At 40.3% G+C, this 15,071-nt stretch overlaps 1 protein-coding gene across 4 annotated transcripts in view; it reads left to right on the forward strand.

The window, feature by feature from the left end:
• Klf12 (Kruppel like factor 12) overlaps positions 1 to 15,071 on the forward strand; it is a 444,681-nt gene that overhangs the window by 115,465 nt on the left and 314,145 nt on the right. The gene's annotated exons all lie outside the window — the stretch shown is intronic.

The raw sequence follows: 15,071 nt of genomic DNA on the forward strand, positions 1-15,071 counted from the left end.
GAAAGGCACTGAAAAGCAAGGTTATAAATTGAAAAGTCAGCAAATAATAACTTTAACAATTGCAGCAACTGCTGGCTCGAATATTAAACACACGATGGCTCAACATGTACCCTGTTATCTGTTAACCTCATCCACTCTACGGATATGATTAGCTACTTAAGAGAGTTAATATCATTCCGATAATACTCTCATCACAGCCACATTTCCTGTATTCAAAATAGTACCCCTGTGATTTAATTTGAATAATCACAAAACTACATGTCACAAATATTGTAAGAGTACATAGATTAATTGAGGATATTCTAATTCTATAAATAACAGCCACACTGGGAGCTTACTTTAAAGTGGAGGCACTATAACTTACCGTATGCGAAGAACAAGCTACTTTAATATCAAAATGGCAAGTTGACATGGTTGGCATGCGAGTGCCAGTAAACAAACACACCGCACCCCATGAAAACTGCTCATCAAGAGATGCGGAGAGCGAATGCTTGGAGGTGATGAGTATGTGCTGTACCTGCCTTGCGCACTAGGGATAGCTCCCTCCGCAGCTGCGAGACACGATTATCCTTGCCCCTTTCCCACTAAGAAACATATGAAAATTACAAACCAGTAACCACTTTGAATATCATACTAAAATGGACCGAGAGCTGAAACAATAACCTCACAATGCCGTAAAAGCCTTTTGTAACATCCGTGTGTGTTTTCAGAACTCACAAAGTTAAAAAGATCTGATAGTCACCCCTCTGAGTTTAATTTTTACTAATATATCCGCAATAAACTATCTTAAAACTTTCTTAGAAAAGAAAATTATCCAATTGTGGTGAAAAACACCTCGTAAGGGGGACCTTATTCAGAAGAACCTACGTCTGTCCTCACTTCTAGAATGCGTGCACCAAAGTTCGTGTTCATGTCGGATGTAATGCCTTATATCAATAGACATTTTTCTGCGAGAAAGAAATAACAACGGAACACTTGAGTGAATGGGAAGAAATCACCAACGGGTTGTTGTTGTTATCGTGTCTGCACACGAGTTCTGAGAGTACATACACTTAGATGCAATCCGGCTTTACAGACCTGGGAAAAATACTAGAGTAGTAGCGCATGTGTTGCACACTTCTGTCTCTCCTCTATAAACCCATTAGACACTGAAGTCAGAGCCATTCTAGTCCATGATAAATAGACACATCCTTTGCTGGATGTTATACCTATGCGGTGTTTTGTGTTACAGAACTGTTTATAGTAAACTCAAATTGGAGATGCATGAAGATTCAGAGGGACTGGGATTTATCTGACCACAATCCATGAGAGCGGGAGAAATGTACAGGGACGCGCCTATGTCACCTCCTATCCTCACGGAGAGACAGATACCATTTTCCACCCTTCCGACAACACCCCACCCTCCTGACTGCTCCACCCAATTTGTTTAACTACACCACAGCTACGTGAAACTTCCAGGCTGACAGCTCAGCCCTACAGCCACCCATCGGTACTCGTGCTGGGCCATCACTTACAGTGTACCTGAAGTTTTCTCGGTTTGTTTTTCCAGAGTTGGTGCCAGGCGCTGAATTTCCTTAAAGCAGTTGGAAATGACAATGAAAGTGTGGAGCAATGGGAAATAATAATCAGCATGAACTCACATATGACTTAAGCGTATCGCGCGCGAGAGAGCGCCAGAATTGAGGATCACGAAGAATCGTTTTAAAACGCAGATCTCTCTTGAGTGCCAGGATCTCAGAACACCAAGTACATCGGAGAACAGTTCAATATGCAATGAAAATGGTTTTTTCCAGCGATGAGGTTAGATTATTTTATTGTAAGATAAATTAAGGTGACTTGTCCTATTGCTGTTACCAACTCATGTGCAGTGCCACACGTGGCGCAATGTCCAAGTAGGCTAAAAAGGGCAGCGCAGATGAATAAAATCAGAGAGATACTTCTACGCCCAGCTCATGAGCTGTCACGTGGTAACTAGAGGATTGAACATGGCCTCGTCCTCGCGAAGAACAGCCAGCTGCTCTTACTCACTGAGCTTACTCTCAGGGTGAGAACAGTGAACATCTAGGCCACAATGCAGAACGTGGAAAGTCAGTCCTGAAACCTTCTGCAACTGTCTATACACACATGCGAGCTAGACTATACCGAGATTATAAGTTCCTCAGTGAGACGCATAACACTCTGGGCAAACCAGCCCCATGCACCATTGTCTGGTGATACTCTGGGATAACACATGCTGTTAGGATAGCAGGATACAAGGTGCGGCCGATGGCGCGATGCATGCGGTATGCGCGGCGGCGTGTTCGACCAATCGCTGCTGTTTTGCTTATAACGAACGTGCCCTACCCAAGAATGGTAGGGAGATAACTTGAAAGAAGTCTGCGTAGCCATCACCGCACTATATCTCCAAACCTTACCATTGTATCCGAGTGCGGCGAATGATATATGAAAAGCACCAGATGGCAAGAAAGTTTGTCATAGGCTTGATAGCTTCTGAACGCTACTGCGCTAGAGCCATATGAACGAGTGTCGAAAAGTTGCCAAACTCGGCCTAGAACGAGCACAACTCAACTCTACACCCTTGTACCTCTCTCCCTGTCCCCAGCTTCTGCATCATGCAACATTACCTAACTGTGCAATCAATTTGCGTCATCCTCTGAGAAGACAATGTCAACGACGATCAAAGAAGAGTAATCAGTCCAAGGAACTATGTAGAGGCGGATGAAGTTATCTATCCCAACTTAGCCTTTGACACCATTTGAAATTAGGGGGACTTGCTACGTTGCGGGCGCTGCAGTTCGAGAATACGAGCGTACATTTATAATTTATGTTATCCTGCTAGCGTAGATGCCACAAAGTACAGTCGAATATAACATTATGCCGTCATAGAGCGACATCAGCCCTAGCAATTTCCCAATTAGCAAGTCAGGACTGTGTGGTGGCATGCATAATAAGCAAAAACGACTCTCAACCTATTTTATGATTTCACTTACCACTATGAAACACGCTAAGTGCGCAGGACTAAACAGTGAACCCTGGAAGTGGATCAACTGCACTATCCCTGCGCGAAAGGTCATCCCCTAACTGAGGACTCCGTTTTTGCTAAAAAGCCTATGAGATGCTAAGACAAGCTCTTCGCACTACTTCTATTTCTATGCATGAGGCGGTGCACTACTAAGAAATAGAAGCACAAGCCTGAATTGAAGAGGACACATGCACACTAGGAGAATCACTGTTGTAATAAAAGAATGCAAAAAGAGTTTTATTCGAAGAACTAGAACATGATAAAACAAGATGAAGATACAGAAGAATCAGGCTACCACAGCGCACGCACTCAATACACGTGCATGTAGTAATTAAGAGCGCGCGCAGAGCCAGGAAAGACTTGCGCGAAATATAACGGAACACACATTGGAGGATACACGCTATTGCATCCCAGAACATAAAATGCATAAGAAAAAGAGGCCTTTTAAACACAACAAAGAAAAAGCCATACAAGCGCAATCTGAGACGGCTTCTAAAGTTGCGCGCAGGACCGAAATTCCAAGACCTGATGCCATTATAAGGCACAACACGCTATAAGGAGGGCGTGAAAGAGAACACTTTCCAAAGCTGTGTGTACAGTGAGTAAATGTGGGTTCCTGTGTCAAACTGTCTGAAAACGCAAATACTCCTAAACAACCACGCCTTAGTAGTAATTCTTAAAAGTCCCCCCCCCACCCCATAGTATTTAGCCCCCAGGCACGGGTCCACCTACAGCAAAGGCACCCGTGGATGCCTCCCCAAGCTGGCAAAGCGCGCACCAATGCTAAAAAATTTCCAACCCAAAATATATACGTAAAGGGAGTGTGAGCCGGAGAAAACCTGGAATTATTGAAAAACAGAGAATCAGAAAACTCCATTTATAGCATAACCACTTGTTCCAAATGTACAAAGACTAATAGTGCAACAGTATCAATAGACCATATAATAAAGTCAATTAAAACTGATGGTGCTTTGACACCCACAGATAGAACCTCAGAAATGAAATCTTGCCACACCAAGTAACTGTCCACCCGCACCTGGACACATACCTAGACAAACCATGATTACTAGCGCGTGATCTTCTGATGCTAAGCACGTACCATAGAGACAGATCAGATCCACCCAAAAAGGGCCTCCTGAAGGAGCCAATTGGCATAGTAAAATCCTGCACCTTCCTACAGTTTATCGGTCGAGCTGTCGTGTGCCTGATGCCAAAACTCTACGATGGCACACCAGCTATTGGAAACAAATAATTAAGCCGATGTCAGCATTCTAGAAAATCCAGATGAAGAGAGAGAGAGAGAGATAAAGCACCAGACGAAAATGAGAATGGAAAGGCAAGAGGAGAAGGAGTTGACATCGCTGTTCGGTATGCAGATAACTAAAAGAATTGTAGATTTCCAAGGGACACGATACGATCACACTAGAAATGATTCATTGTAAGGAGCCACTGTAGTTAGTCTCCAGGAGCGTAAAGCAGAACCAAGTGATGAAGAACGATAAGAGAAAATGCATAGACACTCAGTCCTGAGCGACCAAGTAGCATATAGCAAAAACAAAAGCACTCCAAGGAATATGCGAGTATGAGCCCAGGGCGTGCCCTGTTTCGAAAACAGAGCTATTACACAGCGTGCCCTTTTACACTGGTGTCTGAGAGTCTGATCTATCCTATACATCGCATGTGCAAACCATGTGAGCATCCTTCAGTGCCTTTCGTTCTAAGCTAAGACAGGGGAAAATCAAGCACCACTGCCCTATCTGCTCAATAGAATCCTAGTAAAATAGTAAATTTCTGTCGCCACTCAGATGATCATTGAGCCTTTGAACTCAGCATCGATTAGACAAGAAGAGGACCCAGTGACAAATCACTGGGGTTCATGATCTTAATTAATTTGCATCCTACAACTATCAGAGAGTAAGATCTACATAAACGTGCTAAAATATGAAGCTTTTAAAAAAGTTACTAGTGCTGATTGATATGAAGAGTACACAAAAGAGTTAAGAAATAAGTTTATTATTTGGAATGAGAGGCTATCCATCTAAACACAAAATAGATGCTCTTTGGCAAAGTTCCATTGCTAACATTCTCCAGAAACTATATATAAACACACATCATGTTAACTCACATAGAGCACAGGTAATAATTACCAACTGTGGATGGGAACAATTAAAATTTACTACGGCGACTGGATCAAAAATAAGTAGCCAATCAGACTCGCAGTAAGACAGAACAGAAATTTCAATTCACAGATTTGTTAATCCAAAGAGAAGCTAAGATCCATGTAGCGCCCAGAATTCAGAAATGAAATGGAGAAAGTCAATGAATGAAAAAAAGAGTGTAATTACCCAAATTGCTGCCTGTCACTCGCTTTCTACAAAAGCAAGGCATCGTTTTCCGTACTATGTGAAGCTCTTGTGTCGCTGTGGGAGACAGTGAGATACACAATCTTAGGAGGTCACGAGTATGCTTGAAGAGGTATATACACACAGAGCAAGATCCGAGAGAGGAAAAGAAGTCAGTAACATAACAAAAACATCTGAATACAGTCTAAGTGAGCTCCAACTAGACTACAATATACCTTTGGCAAAGATAATTTGGAATACCTTTATATAGGCAAAGACATTGATGTCACAAGTAACTATAAACAAATGAAACTGATATATCCACACTCATGCGGTGAGGAAGCCCAGAGGCTCCACGCGGACAACTACTTTAGCATTACGAGCTTCCATATCCAAAGGCGGCTAGGTGCTACGTCTGGTTCATCTGGAGTGAAATAGAAACACACATCGCCAATGATGAGTGCCATGAATAGCACCCCAGGAATCTGCCACCACCCACCTGTAACCACATCTCAATATACATTAGATTGTCAATGCTTATCCTGATAGACCGTAACCATACAAAGCTGCACATCTCTGCAATAGATCTACTTGTTCACATCTGATACATGATTCCTACACTTAAGATACCTCAGACGTCAGAATCTGGGGTACTCCCATCTGACTTGGAGAGCAGCTCTTGACAAATCCCATCTACATGTCGACTGCAAGTAAATCATTGACCCTGACCTAGCCCGACCATCCACTCCACCTGACACAGACAAGAAGGCCCGAGCCCATTCTAAAGCCCTCCCAGTCTTTCCTGTGTCCACTGAGTCGACCCATCATCGGGTCAGGCACACAAAAAGAGCTACATATGGATTGTAATCTGGCCCCAAGCTTGCAACATGTGGCTGCAAGAGACCTCATAGAATTTGACCGCTCATTGGCGCCGTCCACGAGCGTCAAGCGCACAAAGGCAAACAATAAGCTCCCTCAGAACCTGAGAGGCAACACCGAGCGAGATCTGCTGTGTAAGCAACACGAGTTCAGATACAGAGAGGTGTGAGCCTTAGAAGAAATGATAGAAATGCCGCTATTGTTTGTAAATACGGGTGATAGCCGGCCCATTGCAGTGACGCTTCAATAAGCCTAGGACGACCAATCTTCGGCGCAACGTGCGAGCGAAGTCTATATCTGGACAATCAATGAATAGCATTAGACCAAGAACGACATCCACCTGGTACGCAGATGTAGAGAAGAGATACAATACACACCTGGGAATGTTCCTATTTTTTTTTATAATATACATCAAAGGTACCTCTCGTCCCTCACTGCGCAGGACGCGAGGCAGCCCACACACCACACCCACCACCCACACACACATAGTAAGCGCAGACCAGGCACAACCAAACACTTCTCTATATCAAGAACTGAACCTTCAGACAAAATGGCCTACTCTCTTCCCAAAGCACCATGTCACAGGATTTGATATTTGATTTTTACAGTGGAATAGAATGAAATTTAAACTTTTTTTTATTTTATCTTTTTTTGCTTTGTGGGGAGGTTGCCCAAGGCGGGTGAAGGGTGAGTATGGAGGAACAGGGAGATGCAATGAGGAATTGGGGCAACTTTTGGCTGAAACAGAAATGGATGAAAAGTTCACAGAACAGCGAATGTCAAATAAAAGTATAAACAATATAGAACATAAGGGACGGTTAGAGAGAAAGCTGATCTAATGTATTGCCTCGATCTTCTTTCCCTCCTACTGTATAGAATATTTAATGTGAGTTTATGAGTTAATATATCACTTATTCCAACATGAGTTTACTATTTACTTAATGAAGCAGAATGACGTAAATCTAATACTGATATGAGGCGAAAAAAGCAACTCCCGCCACCCACTTGGCCTACAAGGCCTGCGAAAACTTACTCGATATACAATGAATAGACGAGTTTTACATCAACTACGCGCGAGATACGAAACTGTAAAACAACTAAAACTCCTCTAAATCACACAAGACAATGTGACAGATACATTTCTGAGCTACTTCAAGTGGCTGTGGTAAAACTGTAGGGAATGGACTTATTTATAGTCCCAGATAAACTCTGTTATAATGCTGTGCTTTATTGAACTGTGTAGGGAAGGAATCCCCACCATCTGAAGTCTCCAAGGACACAGTGCATCCTCCCCAGCTTTAGAGGATTGTTCAATCACTGTTGGATTCTCAGGCTTTTCTGGGAAATAAGGACAATGTTTCCATCCATGGCCCCCATTTTTATGTCCCCACAGCATCAACAGGAGTTAGGAGACGGGATAGTTTGCTGTTGACACAATAGTTACACGTGATATTCCTATCCTGGGCTGGTTTGGAACCGCTTTGGGAATGACATGGGTTTAATTTAATGAATTCACACATGCAGAATTGAACTTAGTCTGCTGAGTAATATTAACTTATTTCTGCTCATTGCATATTCCTTACAGATGTGTGCATTAAAAAAGAATGTAGCATCAGAGTTCATACTTTGTAAATGCAAGGAGACGAGAAGGGTTTGGGCCCCTTAATTTCATAGGAAACTGAGACCCAGAAAGTTTAACCTGACAACTGGCTCATAGATAACTAAGGAGGAATGGCTGGTTTTTGTTGTCTTTGTTTTTTCTACATCTACTTTAACATCAGTTTCACTAATCGAATAAGACTATTTGTAGCTATACAGTATTGTGTAAACAGCAACCTCCAACTTGTCAGCTTTAAAGGCTGTTATAGAGTGAAAAGGTTTTTGGGGAAAGAGCTGGAAGGCAAGATGGCTTTCAGGGCGATTGCCCCTTTGTGACTAATTGTGGCTCTCAGCCACTTGTTAACCACTTGTCCCTAGGTAATGGGTCCCTGTCAGAATGTTAAGCTTTATTGTACTGCGACAGTGTAGCTTTGGAGTGACTCCTGCTTCGAGAGACCACCCTGTAATTTTGGAAATGTGTTAAAATTATGAATTTGTCCAAGTGTCTGAAATAAAAAAAATGTACAAAATAGCTAAAATGTGTACTCTGGTGAAGTTTCACAATTAGATACTTCTACATACCAACCACCCAGATTTAAAAAACAAGAAAACCTCAACACATTCTCATCCTGAGAGTCCTGTTCCCATCATTACTATCACTAAAGGTAACACTAAATGTAACAAATCACTACTTTGACTTCTGTTTGCTTTGTCTGGGTTTCATTCTGCATACATAGAGCTGAATTGTGTGCAGTTTTGTGTTGTAATGTGTATAGTTTGTATATATGTATATGTGCGTATGTCCATATGTGAGTATGCATGTAGATATCCAGGGCATGAGAGTGGAAGGCAATCAGTCTTCGCTTTCCACCTTCTCTGAAACAGTTTCCTGTCATGTGTGGCAACTCTGCACAACAGGCTAGCTGATCCACAAGCTTCCAGGGATGCCTCCATCTCTGCTTCCCGTTTTGTTGCCGGAATGTGGTTCAAACCCAGGTCCTCCCGTGCACACACTGAGGTTTTACCCAGCGAGCTGGCTCTCCCACCCTCTAACAGGTTTTGTTTCCTTCCCCATTGTGGTTGTGGATTTTCGTGTTTTTCCGGTCTGTGGTGTTCAGCGCTTCTCACTGCTGAACAGCGTTTCATGAGCTCTACATGTGAGAAGCCAGCTGACTGTCCTACCCCTGGGCATGGGCTGTCTGCAGTATTTCTTTAACTCACATCATGTTAACTGCCATATTCCTGCATGCACTGACTTGGTAAATATGCAAACTCATGCACAATTAAAAGAAAATGAAGTTGCTCTCTTGTAGTTCTGGGAATGGAACCCAGGACCTTGTATGTCAGCCCATGTGAGCATGTGCTGTAATACTGAGCTACAGCCCCAGCCCTCGCTCGCCATTGGGATGTTGATGATTTTATCAAGCATGATTTTTGGGAAGTTCTCTTCGCATCTCATTTTATGAACTTCAACACTTGTGATGAATGGGTGTTATGCATTTTTTTACTAGTTGACTGATCTACCCTTCAGATGATATCTATCTCCATATAGATTACACTTTTGTGGGTTATGATACTGTGAGAGAATATTAATTCACCCTCCCTCCCAAAGGCTACTTAGTTGTATGACACTGTCCACTTTATTAGAATCAGTTGGTTGTAATCATGATTACGTATGGATGTATTGATTGATTTTTCTCGATTTATGTATCAATTCCCAATTTGTAGTCATGAGAATATTATGGTAGATGTGGCTATAGGAGAGCTAGTGTCCCCCAACTTCATTTTTTTTTTCTTGAAGACAGCTTGGCTATTCTTAGTTTTCCTTGTTTCTATTTTAAATTTGAAATATTTTTTCCAACACCTCTACCCCAAAACATGTTCCTCCACCTCTTCCCACCCCTCTGGGATTTTTGTTTGGGCTCATATAAAATTTGCAAATAAACCTCAGAACTTGCATTTTAATCCAGAGCTTTCCCACTTTTCAACATGTTAGAACACGTATTTAATTTCTCTCAACAGCATTTAGGTTTCTGGGTATAGATGTTTTGAGCATATTTTATTAGGTTTAATTTTTGTATTTAATTATTTAGTTATACTTTTTAGGCTTTTAAATTTGTAAAATTTGGTTTATTGTCTGGTACATTGATTTTTTGTATTTTTAATTTTTATTTAATGACTGCTAAATTTACATGCTAACTATAATACTATTACTTCAGAGTCAGCATGCTTTTGACTGCATAGTTATGTTTACCATGTTTTCTGAGAATGGTGAATTTAGTTGTCTATAATCTATTTTATTATTTATGGTATAAAACACTGGATAGACCTTCTGCATGAGCTGAGTTGCGATAATGACAATAATTATTCTTGTCTTTGTTTCTTTTAATTTCCTTAGGGAAATCTTTCATTATATCATCATCAAACACGATGCTAATAATTGTTGCATGAAGGCCAGCCTGCTTGTTATTCATTGCACTCTAGACCACCTCTAGTAATGAATCTTAAAAGCCATTCTCTTTGGTTTTTAAGGTAGAGTTTTTTGTTTGTTTGTTTTTTGTTGTTTATTTGGTTGGTTTTGGGGAGGTTCTCCCCTATGTAGAACCCAGAATGGCCTCGCACTAATTCTATCTATCTATCTATCTATCTATCTATCTATCTATCTATCTATCTATCTATCTATCTATCTAGTGTGTGTGTATACAGGTTGGCCTTCAGTTTTTCTGTCTTCTGCTTTAGCTTCCTAAGAACTGAGATTGTAGGGCATGAGCCACCATGCACAGCTTGGATCCCCCCTCCTCCTTTTTTGTGCTCTTTTTGTGGCTTGGTGAGGAGATAATGACAGGTAATTTGACAGGAGGCAAAGACAAAACCTCTCCCAGAGGAAGGAGAGAGAATTTCAAAATTTCACTGGATGCCGAGAAAAATGGAAATGAATGGTAACGATAAATCCTTGACTGAATGTAACACTGTAATCTATTTTAAACTTTAGACGTGTTTCTCATTTGCACTGGGGAAAATCAGCTAATGTTTGCTAATTCCTTTATTTAGTAATTCCTTTTCAAATGTTGACTCTTGAAAAGCATGAACTTTTTCCGCTTAGCTTTTCTTATGACATGCACATTCATTATTTTATTAATTTACTGAGACAGTTAAATATTATATTCATGTGATTTCCTTAAGAATCAAGAAAGGACTGAATGTTGTTTAGTTGTCTATATATACTCTGAGCCCAGGGAAGCATTTTGCAACAATTATGACTAGTTACTTTTTGAAATGATGTCCTTAAATTAGCTGCCGTGGAAGCTGACTCAAACACAGGACAGAAATACTTCTTTGACGCATGTTTTTAGCATCTTATATAAAGATGGCTATTTATTTGTGATATGAAAAGTTAAATGCCATTTGGGCCTGTGCATGCTTCAAGGCCAGGGAGAAGGAGACTTTCATTAAATTCATGAATTTTTGTTTTTTTTGTGGGAATTTATGGAGAAAATTCTAAAGTCTCAGGAAGACCTTTGGACACACACACACACAATGATTTAAGGGTAGAATCAGTTTCTAATTGCAGAAGAGGCTTTCAAGGCATGAGCTTTACCTACTATTGAGTGGGTTTGATCTAAAATTTGCAATATGTTTTTTTTTTTTTTTTTTTTTTTTGAGACAGGGTTTCTCTGTGTAGCTTTGCGCCTTTCCTGGAACTCACTTGGTAGCCCAGGCTGGCCTCGAACTCACAGAGATCGCCTGGCTCTGCTTCCCGAGTGCTGGGATTAAAGGCGTGTGCCACCACCGCCCGGCTGGTTTTGTTTTTAATGCAAGTTGTTTTTACTGAGATTAAGTGGTTAGCTCAGAAATACTTACTTTCAGCTTATCCCAAGGAAAGCACATGGAATATTGCAGACGTTGGCTTGCTTTATCTATATTTTCCATAAATAAAGTCTTACGATTGTGTAGCCCATGAAGAGGTTATTCTAAATGCATCCATCAGAATTGTCACAGGAGAGTACTTGGAGTTGTGGTGATCTTGTCATTCATTACAGAGGTTACTTCTGTGCTTCTACATCTATAAACTGGGAATATTAACTCCACCTCCTCACATATTACAAGTAATAATGTAAGTTGATATGCAGCTGAATTGGTAGAATATTCTGGGACCTGGTGGATCTGTGTGAAGTGCTGATGTTGGACACACATTGCTATTGCTTCTGCCACTGAGGGTTGATGGTCTTCCAATCAGCGAACAATCTGAGCTGAGTTCGTGGCTAAAGGCTCTTCTGTCTAATGTTTCCAGAGATTGTATTTAGCTGTATTTAAAGAACTCTTGAAAAACCCAGTGTGTTTTTTCTATGATCCTATGCTTAAAAGGAGAAAGTGTATATTCTCTGTGCTGATGGAGATACACAAAGGGATTCTGCAGAGGCTTGCTCCCAACAGTTCTCAGGAGCTTATTTCAGTTGTGATAATTTCTTAAAGATTAGGGTCTAAAGTAACTTACATAATGCCTATGTGTAAGTCTAATCTTGAGTTTTAGGGTTTCAGTTTTTTAAATAGATTCAATCGATTTTTTTAAGCCAACAGTTGGGAATTGCATTTCTTCTTTTCTTTCAAATCAATGCAATGTTTGTTACATACTGATAATTTGATGACATTTGCACAACGATCAATTTGGGAGAATTACCATTTAAATCTCTTTAAGAATTTGTCATTTCTAAGCTGTGAGAATTTCTCTTAGTTTTCTGTTGCTGTAAAAGAACATCTGAGGTTAGCTAATTTATAAGAAAGAGAATCCCATGCAGCTCAATTTAGGCGGTTAAAGAATGGTTTTGTCATCTACTTACTTGTGGTGTGGTCCCATTGGTTACATCACAACGGATGGAATCATGATGAGATCACACGGCACAGCTGGAAACTTCAGAATAGATAGTCTTACTCATTTGTAACAATTTCTCTCTAGGAAATGAAGGAGCTATGAAAACTGCATTAATCTCTTCCAACAGCAGCATTCCATGACTCAGTCTTCTTACACGGGCCACAGCCCATCTCTTAAAGACTCCTCTGCTTCCCAGCATTGCTACAGTAAGGACCACGCTTCTAACACTGAAGCACAGGGGTATACACTCAAACCAATTCCAAAGCCCAGCAGGAAACTCTGAATCTCTGCAGTTATTTGAAACACAAGTTGTTGCAGGCTTTATTTATGCAGTTGTGTTTCAGAAGACTAGAACTAATGACTCACAACTATATTTTTGCATCCTAAAATCAATGGAGATTTCTGTGCCCCCCGCTTCCAAACCTACTCATCCCTATCTCATTCTCTACCTCAGATCAACATTTTCAGTTCACACAGATGAGTGAGAATATGTGACACTTGTCTTTCTGTGACTGGCTTATCCCACCTTCCCCCATGTCTTTCAGTTCCATATACATTGCCGCAGATGGTGGAGAAATTGAAACATTTATCCACTCTTGGCTTACAGGAGTCTCGGTGCAATGCTTGAGATCACTTTTTTAGGTGCTGTTGATGTTCCCTGGCTGACATTGTTAATTTTCAAAATCACTTTATTGTATTCTTGAAAACTTTAAGATAAACATCTATAATTTATAAGTTCTTTGGATTTTGTATCTCCTTGGAGTTTGTCACCACTGTGTGGCTGTTTGAGTACAAAAGCTTGTGCACTGTCTATGAACTTTTTTTCATTGAATTATATTGAACCTTAAATTGTAAGATTTTTATCTGCTGATGTTAGAAATATTAAGAATTATATGGAACATAACAATCTATGAAAAAAGTTCATAGGTTTTTTTTTTATTATATTTAGCACATGTTTTACAAGTTCACTATAAAGCAATGGAATATCCAGTCATATTAGGGGTCAGACCAATTTTTTTTTATTTGTTTGAAATACATCTTTCCTATATTAGATTCCATCTTTTGGTGGGATAGGATGAGTACTATAAACATTAGCTTATAGGTTACTCATTTGTACGTGTGCGTGAGTGTGTGTCTACAAATATATTGTTTGTGAATTAATCTACATTTGTGTATGTGTTCTCAAAATGAGACCAAATCTCCTACTCCCCACATTGTTCCCGTGGCCTTAAGTGCTGTCACTCACCATTTGTCTTTGATTGACTTCCTCTTTGAAGTCCTCTGGTTTCTTTTTCTTCCCATATTCTGTTATTTCTCTTGAGTTCCCATAACATCACTAAGTATGGCATTTTAATAGAGCTGAATGTTTAAGAGAATCAGTTTTTTCCTCTGTAAAATATGGATATGCACTTTAATTAACCAGAATAATTGTTTTATGTGTCAACTATTTAAGTGATACATGTGAATCAGTTTAGTCACTATTAAATATATGAGTCATTCAAAAGATGGAAGGTTATTATAACTGTTTCACTTATCTGTATTTGGCTCACCTTCATTGACAAGAAGCTTCTTCAAGGCAAGTGTGTTGGCTTATCATTCTTCATGTCCTTGATTTCTGTGATATCTAGATTTTAACTATTAACTTGACTCAGACTGGAATTATCTGGAAAGAAAACCTTAACTGAGGAAATGCCTAGATCAGGTTGACCTGTGAACAAATCTGTGATTGACCTGTGGACATATCTGTGGGGAGTGGCCTTGATTGTTTACTGATTATGGGGTACCAAGTCCACTATGGGTGACACCATACCATGGGCAGAGATTTCAGAACTGAAGAGAAGCAAGCAAGCAAACAGCATGACTGCATTCATTTTTTTCTGCTCTTGACTATGGAGGTTAGATGGCTAGCTGGCTTGGAGCTTCTGCCTCGACTCCCTACCCTCATGGGCCGTAATCTGGCACTAGATAATTTTGTTAAACCCTTTCAACCCTAAGTTGCTTTTAGTGAGGTTATCTTGTTACAATAACAGAAATAAAACTCGAACCATTCCTGGCCTATAAGGATGAATGAGTAGCCATGCATTTACCATCCAATTTAGATGATTGTTAGGATGACTTTTATCTCCCGTTTCATGTCAGCAGCTAGGACGTATGTGAGTCCATCCTGTAATTTCAGTACTTCTCAGCTTGTATGAGGGTCTTTTTGTGGTCCATTACCAACAAGGATAAACCTTAGTAAACATTTCACATTCTAGCAAACATATTTTGATTTTGTAGTGTAGTTAGCTGTGGAGGGAAGTGGAGATTTAAGCGATGTACTTGGCAGTGTATTAATTTGCTCATCACTGAGAAATGTCCC

Source organism: Peromyscus leucopus, chromosome 9 (assembly GCF_004664715.2).
Source record: "Peromyscus leucopus breed LL Stock chromosome 9, UCI_PerLeu_2.1, whole genome shotgun sequence".
NCBI classification, from domain to species: Eukaryota; Metazoa; Chordata; class Mammalia; order Rodentia; family Cricetidae; genus Peromyscus; species Peromyscus leucopus.